Here is a 14,244-nt window from a genome sequence, read left to right on the forward strand (position 1 = left end):
TGAAATTAATTTGAAAGAAAGACCCTTAAGGTGGAAGAAGGCTTTAAGCTCGGTTTAGTTACAGGATAGGGGTAGGATCAACACCGCTGTGTGCATGTTGAAACTCCCATTTATTTATTTTTTGCCGTCAAGTCACAGCTGATTTATAGTGATCTCATAAGGGTTTCAAAGTAAGAGATATTCTGAGGTGGTTTGCCATTGCCTGCTTCCGCATCATGACCCTGTTATTCCTTGGAGGTCTCCCTCCCAAATACCTTTCCTTTCCTTAATCCCTTTGAAGCTCCTTGATCCATTGATCTTGAGCAGCATAGTTTTGAATCTAATGTTTGTGGGATATAAGGACTGAGATAAATTTTGCCACTGCCAATGTAGCCTTCAGATGCCTATCACTTAATAAAAAAGGCATTATATCAGACACAGAAGCATTGAATTTATGTATTAAAAGAGGAGAGACATATCGTGCTCTAAGATCCTCACAGAAACGGCATTCCAAGAGCACAGGAGACCCTCCCAAATACTAGCCAGGGTCAGGGCTGAGAGTGTGTGACTGGCCCAGGACAACCAGCAAGCTTTGATGGTATGAATGGGGATTCAAACCTGGGTTTCCCAGGTACTAGTCTGACACTTTAACCACTATACCACACCGAATCTTGGAATTTCCATGCATACATGGAAACTCTAGACTGGATCTCAAGATTCTGGGGGATCTGTCTTGAAATAAAATACCACCACTGCTTAATAAATAACCTTATAAAAACACTATAAAATCACTAGATACAAAATGGGATGATCTGATTTGGAAAGAATAACAGCACATGTTGTTCAGGCCGTGAATTTTGTAAGAAGGATACCGCCAGGCAACCCGGAGCTGTAAAAGTTGCTTGGGGATGGCAGACTTTGTTTCCTCTTCAGTAGCTTCTGGAATACTATGATGTGTAATGGATATAGATTGAAATATTAAATACATTGGCGTACAGAAGATACTGCCTCCATGACAGGGACTAGACTAGATAGCCTTCACATCAATTCCACTATCTGAATGCATTAATATATAAAGGAGTGGGGGTGGGGAACAAACATACACACAATAATTTCCTTTGTGGGAAAAATGCACCAAAATGCATGTGGTTTTTAAGGAGAGGAAAATAATAATAATAATAATAACAACAACCCCTAAGATATTACTAGTTCAAAACATCCTGGTAAATCTTCTGGTAAGATATTAGGCTTTATTTCTTTTACTCATTCTGAGGAACGATATTGCTCTTAAGTGTGTAATTTCACATTTTGAGACTATTTCTTAGGAGCCATAATTAAAGAAGTGGAAGGCATTAAGAGGCCTGAGAGAAATACTCGAGCTAATGAAAGAATGTGAAGCAAAATTAAATGTCCAAAAATGGATGAAATGGATTTTCAGTAGTAGTAACAAAAGGGGGTTATTGAGGGCATGGCAGGACGCAGAAAGTACAAAGTAGTTTTCTTTTCTCTTAGATACAGGTGAAAAGGCAGATACGTCATGGGTGCTTCCACTATTATTAGTAAAAAGAAGTAGTAGGGATATATTTTACAGAGTTCCATGTTAGCAATGGCCTTTGTTAGTAGCAGGGCTTGGGGTTTGCTTAAAAATAATCTCTGCCACAAAAAGAGATATCGTTTGCTATTGTATTATGCAAGTAACGCCATCCTCTTGGAGAGGAGTGACAAGTAGAGTGCCTCGGGGATCTGTCCTGGGACCTGGGTTGTTCAACATCTTTATAAATGATTTGGTTGAAGGAATAGAGGGGATACTTATTAAATCTGCAGATGATACTAAATTGGGAGGGGTAGCAAATACGGTAGAAGACAGAGCCAGGATACAGGCTGATTTTGACAGGATGGAAACCTGGGCTAAAACTAATAAAACAAATTTCAATGGAGATAAATGGAAAGTTCTACATTTAGGAAGGAAAAATTATAGGATGGTGGAGACTTGCCTTGGCAGTAGCGTGTGTGAAAAGCATCTAGGGGTCTTTGTAGACCATACACTGAACATGAGCCAGCACTGTGATGCGGTAACTAAAAAGGCAAGTGCAATATTGGACTGCATAAACAGAAGCATAATGTCCAGATCACGCAAAGTGATGGTATCGCTTTACTCTGCTCTAGTTAGACCTCATCTAGAGTATTATGTTCAGTTTTGGGCACAGCAATTTAAGAAGGATGTAGACAAGCTGGAATGTGTCCAGATGAAAGCAGTGAAGATGGTAGGGGGTCTGGAGACCAAGTCCTATGAGGAAAGGTTGAAGGAGCTTGCTATGTTTAGCATGGAGAGGAGATGACTGAGAGGTGATATGATAACCATCTTCAAGTACTTGAAAGGCTGTCATATAGAAGATAGTGCAGAGTTGTTTTCTGTTGCCCCAGAAGGTCAGACCAGAACCAACAGTTAAAATTAAACCAAAAGAGTTTTTGGTTACAGCTTAGGAAGAACTTCCTGTCAGTTATAGTGATTCCTATGTGGAACAAGCTTTCTCAGAGGTGGTTTTTAAGCAGAGGCTAGATGGCCATCTGTCAGCAACGCTGATTCTGTGAACTTAGGCAGATCATGAGAGGGAGGGCAGGAAGGGCTGAACCACTGCTTGGCTCTTGTGGCCCTTTCTTACATGCCCAGCATAATGTCGATCACCACTTTGGGATCAGGAAGCAATTTTCCTCCAGGCCAGATTAGCTAGGGATCCTGCAGGGTTTAATTTTTTGGTCATCTTCTGGGAATGGAGTAGGGATCACTGGGGTGTGTGTGTGGGGGGGGAGGCATTTGTGAATTTCCTGCATTGTGCAGGGGTTGGACTAGATGATCCTGGTGGTCCCTTCCAACTCTATGATTCTATGATTCAGTGCTACCATTTCCATTTGCAGTTTCTCAATAGGAAAGTGATCAAATCCCAGAAAAACTAAGCACCTGGGAAAGCAGTCTATCAAAAGGACAACACGCAAAATGTTCTCCTGGAAGGTAACATCTTTAGTATGTTCAACAGAAGACTGGTTTTAAAAAGTCACAGAAGGAATTCGGAATAAACAAGCTGTCTCTCAAACCAGGAAATGTGCTTCATTCTGCGCTTGAACCGTTAAGAGTCTGCTAGGCAATCAGGTGAAAAGTGACAGACAACTGTGTTTAACCTTCGACTGATTGGTAAATCTTTTTTAACAGCCAGACAACCGGTCAGTATTTCAGGTAATATCTAAACAGTGCAGTGTATATACCTTTCTGTCTCATGCTCTCAGGTTTCAGGATTTCCAATTCATAAAGAGGTCACAGCTATAACTAGAGCCCATTTTCTCTTTCATGCCAATTATGGCGGCACTGGGAGGATAATTTTCAAACTCTGATTGTGCCTTTCCAAATGCACTGGAAGACTCGATTCTCTTTGCCTCGCCACGCAGGAAGATCAGTAATTGCCTGGAGGTGGATAAAGTATAATGCTTCTATCTTTGCTGAGAGGCATAAATCCAGGTTTATTACAGAGATGTATAAATTGAGTAGAAGCTGTGAGGAGAAACTACATGAATATAAAGAAACTTCTACTTAACCTTTCCCCCCCTTCATCTCGGAGTAAGTAAAGGACAAGCTAATCCCACCAGTAGGGAATGGAACAATTTATATTTTTCACTATACCTAAAATATCATTTTTTTGCTGTGTGAGCTCTTAAGAAGTATAATAACCAATGTGGGTACAAGTGTTGCAAAGATGTATTTTGACAGCATCCTGCTTAGATAATTACGCACAAACGTGTACTCTATACAAATCAATGAAATGGCAATCTTTCCCAATCAATCACGTTTGGCGGTGGAAAATGCCATCAAGTTGCAGCCAACTCATAGCGACCCCATACAGTTTTCAAGGCAAGTGATGAACAGAAATAATTTGCTGTACACAGCAACCCTGGACTTCCTTTGCGGTCTCTCATCTAAGTACTAATCAGGGCCAACCCTGCTTAGCTTCTGACATCTGACGAGATTACGCTAGCCAGGGAGAATCATGTTTACAGATGCACAGTTCGCTGGGTCCCTTTCTATCTGATTCTTTAAACTGATGTGCATAGATAAGCCTGAAGCATGTAGAACAGGGGTGGGGAACATCAGGTCTGGGGACCGTTTAAGGTCCGCGAAATCATTTGGCCTGGCCCTTTGTGGGTCTTGGCAGATCTCTAGCTCAGAAGGATCTAAGACTTGTGATCCGCCCCCTCCTGCAGACAGGAATAGCCTCTATTCAAGGTGGATGTGAGTTTGTTTTGCTGAGAAAAGGAACCTCCCCCCCCTTGTAGAAGAGTTGTTAGCTATGGAGCTGCTAAAACTGTCCAAGAAACTGTGTTAATCCTTTCCCACCTGGGCCGTGGAGAAATGTATTCCCTCTGTACTGCAAGAAGGCTGGGGGCGGAAGTGGCGACAATGGAGGGGTTAAAGGGAGCAGGGCCAGAATGCGCGGGGGGGGGGCAGTTCTTAGCGAGTGTGTCTTCATTTTATCCCTGCAGACAGAGTTAGCAGGAGCCGGCTGTAGAATCTGTGCCTGACCATGCAGAGCAGGAGCAACTCCAGCATGCGGCTGGACGACTCCGCCCGGCTGGTGCAACAGACCATCCAGTGCCACCAGGTGGGCAAGTGCGCCACCAGTTGGATGCCTGCCTGCTTGCCCATGCAGGGGGGTCATCTGGGGCAGCTGCCTGTTTGGGGCTTGGTCAGCTAATTTTTAAGTTGATAATTTTGTATGGCCAGCGAATGATGTTACAAATATCCAAATGGCCCTTGGCGGAAAAAAGGTTCCCCACCTCTGATGTAGAAGGTAACCAGCTAAGGACAAAAAGGAGAGTGGTAAATTCACCCACACAGACATGACTATGAACCATTAAACTGCATTTGTATTTTTGCTGAGAATAATCCACAACGCTATCAGCAATTAAAACAGCAAAGGAAAACTTCCAGCAGTGCTTTCTTCTTCATCAGTAAAGTGCAAGGGGAAGGAGGCTTCAACATGCTCACAACTCCCAAAACATTAAGTGGATAAAAACAGAAACAAGATAGATGAATGTGAAAGTTGGCTAGTTTAGAATTACAACATGTCTTAAAGGTGGGTCGCCTACCCGCCCAGACCTTGTTCCAGCAATAGCAACTACCGTATATACCCGTGTATAAGCCGAGGTGCCTAATTTCTCCCAAAAAATGGGGAAAAATTAGGCACTCGCGTATAAGCCGAGGGTCGGCTTATAACCCCCCCCCCGCAGGCTTACCTTTTCCAGGTGCGCAGGCAGGCGGCGGCGGGGGCCCCCCCGCGGCCAAGGAGGCCCCGCAGGCCGCTCCTAGGCCGCTGCAGGCCCGGCGAAGGCGGCGGCGGCGGGCGCTCCTGGCCAAGGGGAGCCGGGTGCACCCGGCGGCGGCGGAGGCCTTCCCGCGGCCACAGGAGGCTCCTCCAGGGCGCTCCTGGCCGGGGGGAGCCGGGTGCGCCTGGTGGCGGCGGAGGCGTAGCCTTCCCACGGCCACAGGAGGCCCCTCCAGGGCGCTCCTGGACGGGGGGAGCCGGGTGCGCCCGGCGGCGGCAGAGGTGCGGCCTTCCCGCGGCCACAGGAGGCCCTTCCAGGGAGCTCCTGGCCGGGGAGAGCCGGGTGCGCCCGGCGGCGGCGCGGCCTTCCCTCGGCCACAGGAGGCCCCTCCAGGGCGCTCCTGGTTGGGGGGAGCCGGGTGCGCCTGGCGGCGATGGCGGCGGCGGTGGTAAGTTCCCCCCTCCCTCCCTCCTCTACCGTATTGACCCGCGTATAAGCCGAGGCCGGCTTTTTCAGCCCTTTTTTGGGGCTGAAAAACTCGGCTTATACGCGAGTATATACGGTACCTCAGTTGTAGAAGAAGCAATTGGTCTCCTTATTTGGGTAGGCTGCAGTTAAAATGTTATGGAACACTGAAGGTTTAAGTTGTAATATCACTTCCACTTATTATCGCTTTGTTACTGCCAAAAAAGTTTCCACCTGTCACCTTTTTTCCCTTTTTTGATTGGCTGGCAAGTTGCTAGGTATAGCCCTATTTTTCTTCTCTCTTTTGTTACTGAAGCCCTTTCCCTTATGCCAAGGAGTCCAGGTTCATTATCTCACTGGTTTTGAACAGCGGTGTCACAGCCTCTGCCGTGCTTATTTTTCTGTGAAGGTGGGATTTCTGCTTCACAAGGCAGCTCCTGTTGCACCCAAAGCAGTTGCACAACTATTACAAATAGTCTGCCTGTGGCATAAAGACTAGACCTGTGAGAATTCTGGAAATACAGGGTTTGGTTTGACCATGTACATACATATTCCGTATTCCAAAGGAGAAAAAAATATGCACATATTTGCAAGTTTAAATATACCATATTATCAAAACTATCAAGCACTTGCTAATTGTGATTCCTATGGTTTTCTTATGATCAACAGCCAGTGTTTTGAAACTTTAAAAATGCTCATCTTAAATTCTTATGCACGCATGCACTTCTCTTTCTGAACTGCTTTGCCAGTTGGCCATGAGACATACCATCAGGGAGCTCAGAGTGAAGGTAAATTAACAGGCTAGGCTGATACATCTGCAATCTTTTCTTTGCAAAAAAGCTCCCAAATATTTCTCTCCCTTAGCAACTAGAGAGGAGAAAAAACACAGGATGGCCGATCTTCTTATGTACGTTTCTGTTCCTTTGTGACACCGGCAAAATCAGCTGTTCATGTGAGCTGTATTGTGGCCTTTGACCAGTTCCTCACCACTCGGGGAACCAAGTGACTCACATTACTGCTTTTGAAAGTGTGTGTATGTGGGGGGGGGGGGGTATAAGCATAGCATCAAAATTTGAAATACAGTAATAGGTAATCATTGCTAACCAGTAAGCTGAGAGAGAATGGGAAAAAAGAACATAGCCATGCTTCTGTGTCCCCTGATTAATGTAATGTATAACAGGCAGGGAAACAAATGGTGAAGACTAAGGCTACTTTCACACATGCTGGATAACACACTTTCAATGCACTTTAGCAATCATTTGCAAGTGGATTTTTCTGGGCTTTTCCACAGGCTTGACTTACTGCTGATTTTCTTGGCAGTCGATCCACAAGCATTGGAACTGGCGTGGGCATGGTTTTTCTGCACGTCTGTCCTCCCTCTGCATTTTCGCAGATTGTGGAGCCAGTTTGTTTTCTTACGTATATGCCTTAAGTAATCCGGATTTTCAAGGGAGGGAGGGTACTGTCATCATTGGTGGCATCATGGCACCCCTTTTCATTTTTTTGCATATGCTTATATCAATATATTGATATACCATTATAATGATAAGTTTAGCAAGTTCTGTGAATTCCCAGATTTCATTTTTTTTAAAGGAAGTCCCTAGCCCCTCACCTCATGGAGATATAAGATGTAAGGGAAAAGGCACGTCTCCACAAGGGAAGAGGCTAGTCTTACTCTTTTTTACAATGAAAGCTGGGGATTTAGGGCACCTTCTAAACCTATACTTACTATGGTATATTGATATATTAATATTTTAGTGCCTTTAAAAATAAAAAAAATGAAACTACTCGACCTCACGGCAGGGAGGAGATGGAGTGGTTGGACAGTGATGACAGTTGGCTGGTGATGGGTGGAAGTGAGTGAGACAAAGAAAACAGAATCATGCAAAAGGAGAAAGGCAACTTAAAACTGGCTTCCAGAAAAAGATTGGGGTAGATGTAGGGTTGCCAATTGCCAGGTAGTAGCAGGAGATCTCCTGCTAATTGAACTGATCTCCAGCCGATAGAGATCAGATCACCTGGAGAAAAATGGCCGCTTTGGCAATTGAACTCTATGGCATTGAAGTCCCTGCCCTCCCCAAACCCCGCCCTCTTCAGGCTCCGCCCCCAAAATCTCCTGCCGGTTGAGAAGAGGGACCTGGCAACCCTAGGTAGATGTGGTCTTAAAAAAATAGGAACACTTCCCCCCCAGGTGGGAACAAAAAAAACTGAAGTGAAAACTAAAGGCACAAACATGTATGCAGAAATCAGGGGATAAACCGAAGCAGTACGGAGACAGAATCAATGGAAAAAATAGGGGGAAAGCCCACTGTGTGAAACTGTATAGTGCAACTGTATAATGCATGTTTGGCAAAACATGTAAACACAGAGAGAGAAAGAGTACGAGTAAGATCAAGCTCTTTGCCTAAAGACACATTGGGTTGAATTCCACCACCCACAGATGCAAGGATCACAGAAAATGCATTACCCAATGTGTCTGAAATCAGGGTAAATGTGGGCATGCACCAAAACTGCCACTTGAATACACAGCCAAATGATAGTGCAGAATGAGATCGATAGATATATCAATCAAGGTCAGTTTAAGGACTCTTTGCCTAAAGACACACTGAGTTATTTAGAATAGTTTTATTATGTATATTTATTATCAATCTAGCAATTTTTAACCTAGTATTTTCCTTTTATTATGTATTTATGGTATTGTTGACATGTTTGTAATGGCCTATAAGGCTATATGCAAACAAAACCATTCACTATATATATATTACTCTTCCTACACACTTGACACTGAGAGACACTGTCCTTCAGTGTTACTCCTCTGAAGATGCCTGCCACAGCTGCTGGCGAAAAGTCAGGAAAGAAAATACCAAGACCACGGTTACACAGCCCGGAAACCTACAAGAACCAAAAAACCATTCACTCATTCATTCACTGAGTTGAATTGCACGACCCATGGATTGCAAGGCTCACAGATCTTTTCCACATTGCCTTATGCACTACCAGTCCTTTCTGACACCAGGGAAGTTTATTTCCAGGGCTATGGGAATCTTGTGGACTAATTGCCACATTTAGAATGAGACTGCAGTGGGGAAGGAGAAGGAGGCAATATCATTCCCTCCTTCCTCTTCCATCAGCAGAACTCTACTGATAGCAGATAGAGGACGGGTGATTTCACCCCCTTCCCCCCATCACTGCAGTCTCCTATCTTGCACAGCTGTTAGTCCGCATGGGTTGCATGACCCCAGAAATAAACATTTCCCAGGTCCAAAAAACTGCTGGGGTGAGAGGAACACGGGAAAGCTCTGGAAACGTCAACCCCTTCCACTGACAGATCTCTGGATCCAACCCACTTCCAACCATATTTCCATCACTGGTCACTGCAGGAAATGCTTTACATTTTAACAACTCCACATAAAATGATTTGCAGCTGTGTAAGTGTGTGTGCATGCAAATGTTTATATACACACGGATTTAAAAAAAAAAACAACCCCAGCACACCACACAGGACTGTGTAATGCTTTTATTCCCTATGGATATTTGGGCCTTGCTGAAAAGTGACACTGACATTTATCAGGATATGTAATTGGGTGGGATTTTCTGAATGGATAGCTCACAGGCTAGCATGATTGCACATCACTGCCCATTAAAAAATGCTGCTGGCTGATAACTATGCTTAGTGGTGAACTCTCGCTATCACTGTTTTCCCTATAAATGCTGACTGGCTTGTTAATGCTTATCTGAGTTCCCCATTAAAATGCTGACCTGTTAGGAACCCAGCAGGATTTTAGCTTAGCCATGCTCTTTTGCTCATTTTTTCCCCAGAGATCTAGATTTGCTGTTCAGGAATGGAGGGAGCTTTTCTAAGTTTGTAAAGTTTTTTCCTGTCTCTCCCAGTTTTCTAAAGGGTGGTGCAGTCTGAGCTATAGTATGATGTTGAAGTATTTTCTTCAGGAATATATCAACCACTGGAAGCTCTGCCTTCGTATCACATGATGATTGTTAAATTTCATAGATCTTTGTAATATCTATCTATGAAAACACATTTCTCACCAAAAGCTCATGTGCAGTGCTTTTATTTCAGCACACAACCATCTGTCTAGGACAGTGGTTCCCAATCTTTTTGCAATGGTGACCCACAAGTCAAAATTTACTTGGTATGGTGACTCACCTAAAAAACAACAACAGAGCATATGCAAATCAATAAAAATGCAAAAGGCTGAGGGTGTATAGTATAGAGTAACTTGCTAGTATTCTGAGGAGAGAGGGTGTGTTGGTGTGGCTCGAGGGAAAAGGGATTCCTAGTGTTATGTTATACAATATGTTGTGCGTATGGGCTTTCCACCCCCAAGCGAAATAATTACTGGATTATCTTTTTTCCTCAATTTACCATGGAGCCCAATTGTCTCTTTTGTTCCAAAAATTCCTCAAGTGTTTTAACAAACTGCCTAGCATGTAAACGTGATAGTAACATATTTGTATATATATTTTTATTAAGCTACTCATATTTAGTTGTTTCATGTATGGAATTAATTGCAACATCTAAAACTTTTGTTTTGGCCTTTACACGTAGTTACGTCCCAAAAACACCTTATGTGGTCTAAGCCTTTGAGCTTTTTTAGTATGCCTTTAAAGGAGACGACGAGATTCTGATTCAGTTAGGAAGGACAGTGAAATGTAGATTTGCCTTAAAAGTAAGTTTAAAACTGCCATGGTAGTATTTTTTTCCCCATTTTTATTTACTATACATTCTATTATGTGTGTGTTGACTGTAAAAACCAATTTTAGTGAAATTAATTTTAAAAAATGCAAAAGTCTGCAACCGCTATGACAGGCTTCACAACCCACAGGTTGGGAAACGCTGCTGTAGGACGTTGATGGGCACTTTTAGCATTGCATACGCACAGGAAGTAAGGCGTGGTGTAGTGGTTAAAAGCGGTGGTTTGGAGCAGTGGACTCTGATCTGGAGAACAGGGTTTGATTCCCCATTCCTCCACATGAGCGGCGGAGGCTAATCTGGTGAACTAGATTTGTTTCCCCACTCCTACACACAAAGCCAGTTTGGGTGACCTTGAGCAAGTCACAGCTCTGTTAAAGCTCTCTCAGCCTCACCTACCTCACAGGGTATCTGTAGTGGGGAGGGGAAGGGAAGGTGATTGTATGCCAGTTTGAGTCTCCCTTAAGTGGTAGAGAAAGTCGACATATAAAAAACCAACTCTTCTCTCTCTTCTCTTTTGCATACTGAAACTTAGAAAATAATCTGTAGTCTCTACAATCACATGCACTGTCTTGTACTACTTGCAAAACAACATACAGTCATATGGTTATACCTCATCAAGTGCCTGAATTTATGTCCAGTTGACTAACATATGCTAAAGCATTTTATTATTGACTGACATGAGACAGAGTATGTGACTAAAAAGATACTTGCTAATCCTTGCTATCCTCATCATTTCCATCAGGTGTAGCTATGATCATTTTGCAATCTACTATGTATGAAAAGAATGAAACACCCAACATGTAAGATCTCTGATTGTTTCCTTGTATTTTATATGGGACTACTAAATTCTGTTATTGATGTTCAGCTTTCTTTGGCTGACATGTGAATTCAGTTCCATACATCTGTCAAGATACACTATCAAGGAAAATGTCCTCTGAACAGGGCTGTACTCTACATTTTTCTGCACCAAAGTATTTGAAGGCCAAAATCAGAGCTGTATGTGAATAGTCATAATGTTGACATGAATTTTTCATTTAGGATATTTGATGTCCTCATACATGCAATACAACTCTATGTATTCAACATACACATTTGTAAAAATATGGCCGTGATTTGGGTGTTACCAGCACTAAAGAGTTAACTGTCATCTCATTTTGTATCTCACAGACCCTCCCCATGGTGGTTAAAATCACATTTTTGACACTGGTGGTGCAGATTGTGAGGTGGGGGTACACAGCACTCTCTTTCTCCTCTTCGCATCAGCCCTCTTTCTGCACTCCTGGGCTGTTGTGAGGGTGCCTTTTGTATCAGCTGGCCAGACACCCTATAGTGTGACCCCCCACTCACTCTCAATCAGACTCCCCTCCAGATTACAGTGGCATTTCCCCCACAGAGAAATGCCACATGAATTCCCTTTATATTTGATGAACAAAGGCTGTCATCTGCCCAACTTCTTAACTGAGCGGAACAACCAGAAGCCACCCTCCACTGAGAACTCACCCGGGCAACCTAGGCCCCAAGCCATGCTCAGGAGGCACATCACGTTCTTGGGTTGCCAATCTCCAGGTGGGGGCTGGAGAGCTCCTGGAATTACGGCTGGTCTCCAGACTACATAAACCATTTGTTTATTATTTATTTATTTAAAACATTTATTTCACTTCTCCTGGAGAAAGTTGCTGCTTTCAAAGGTAGATTGCATGACATTACACCCTACTGAGGTCCCTCCCCTCCCTAAATCCCACTCTCCTAGGCTCCTCCCTCAAATCTCCAGGTATTTCCGAACCTGGAGTTGGCAACCCTATCATGTTCCCAGACAGCACATTCTGGTTGCCACACTTTAGCCTTTGGCCACGCATAAGGCATCTTCTCCAGAAACTGGTCCAGAAGTCCTCCAGTAATTATTCAGAAGATTTTGTCAAATGACTGAATACTTCAGTTCATGCAACCACACACATAGCACAACCCTTGCTGGAAGCAGCAATTTTCTGTTTCTAATTTATCGCACTGCCGTGGTATACTAGGAAGACATTAGGAAGAATTTTCTAACAGAGCAGTTCCTCAGTGGAATAGGCTTCCTTGGGAGGTGGTAAGCTCTCCTTCCCTGGAGGTTTTTAAGAAGAGGCTAGATGGCTATCTGTCAGCGATGCTGATTCTATGACCTTAGGCAGATCATGAGAGGGAGGGCATTTTGGCCATCTTCTGGGCATGGAGTAGGGGTCACTGGGGGTGTAAGGGGAGGTAGTTGTGAATTTCCTGCATTGTGCAAGGGGTTGGACTAGATGACCCTGGTGGGCCTTCCAACTCTATGATTCTATGATTCTATATAGCTATGGTTCACACCTGTATGACACCACACCTGTATGTCACCACATTTTTAATGTGAGTGTATAGCATTTTTTTTTATTCCTACCTTCCATTACAGAGATCTATTAAAAAAAAATGAGGGAAGTAGTAATAGCTGTGGGACTCAGGAAGGAAATGCTATAGCAAATCACATTCAACCTACGGTACTCCAGCATGAACGGTAAATACATAGATAACAAGAAAGAACTCATGAGAATGGGAAATAAGTTAAATGACCTTTACTATGTAATGAGATTCCATAGGTCAAGTTAAATCTGTGTTGCTTTTATCCTCCTTCTCTCCCATTTTATTTTGTCCTGTTATTGGGTTTGTTTGGTATATATATTTAGAGTGGGAGGTGGGAGTAGATCAGTAGCAAAGATCTGCCTTACACAACAGCCTGCAACTTTGTGCAAACTGTGGAGGAACTTCAATGTATGAAAAGTCAAAGTTGGAGTCTCTCATCAACTGTTTTCCAAATATCTACATGGTGTCATGGTCATTCATGCCATGGTATTCCCCATTACTATGTGCGGATGTGGAAGTTGGACAATGAAGAAAACCAACAGGAAGAAAACTGATTCATTTGAAATTTACATTGGCTATAGCCTTTTTTTTTTTCTCATGTTCAAATACAAAGGGCCTCAAGAGCAGTAACTGGTTAGCTGTTTAAATTATCTATTTTTATTCTTATTTTTATTGTATCTAGGAAAAGTTGAAGGCAGAAGGAAAAGAGGAGGATCCAACATGAGATGGACTGACCCAATATCGGAAACCATGACCTTCAGTTTGCAAAACTCGAACAAGGCTGTTAAACGCAGGATGTTTTGGAGGCCATCAATTCATAAGATTGCCATACTTTGGAAGCGACTTGACGGAACATAACACACACACACATGACATCATGGGAGAAAAACAAATGCCTGAGTACTGCTTCATACTATCTGATTTCCTCAAACCAAAGCCCAGCAAAAGCCTCTTTCTAGAAGTAGGGAGGAACCAGAAAGCCAGAGAAATTATACCCCCTCTTTTGGGCTATATGGCAGGATGGCAGATCAGAAAATCAAACTGAGGGTTGCATTGCAATTACAAATGCTTTCCACAACATGCTTTCACAGTCTTTTTGCTATTCCTCCACACATTACCACATCACTGGCTCATACGTGCGAAATATATCAATGGTAATTAAAACTTCAACACAAATACATTGAGTGAAATTCTATATTGTGTTGTATGTTAGAGACCAGCATATAAAACTGCAACGGCTCCTTCTCCCCATGATATTGATGGAAAGAGTCGTCAAGTCGCAAGAGATGAACAGAGGGAGTTTGCCATTGCCTGCCTCTGCATCGCAATCCTGGATTTCCTTGGTGTTCTCCCATCCAAGTACTAATCAGGGCCAACCCGGCTTAGCTTCCGAGATCTGATGA

At 43.3% G+C, this 14,244-nt stretch overlaps 1 protein-coding gene across 4 annotated transcripts in view; it reads right to left on the reverse strand.

Annotated features, from left to right (window-relative positions):
• RBMS3 (RNA binding motif single stranded interacting protein 3) overlaps positions 1–14,244 on the reverse strand; it is a 675,371-nt gene that overhangs the window by 174,146 nt on the left and 486,981 nt on the right. The window lies entirely within an intron of this gene.

Source organism: Euleptes europaea, chromosome 11, assembly GCF_029931775.1.
Source record: "Euleptes europaea isolate rEulEur1 chromosome 11, rEulEur1.hap1, whole genome shotgun sequence".
Taxonomy (NCBI): domain Eukaryota; kingdom Metazoa; phylum Chordata; class Lepidosauria; order Squamata; family Sphaerodactylidae; genus Euleptes; species Euleptes europaea.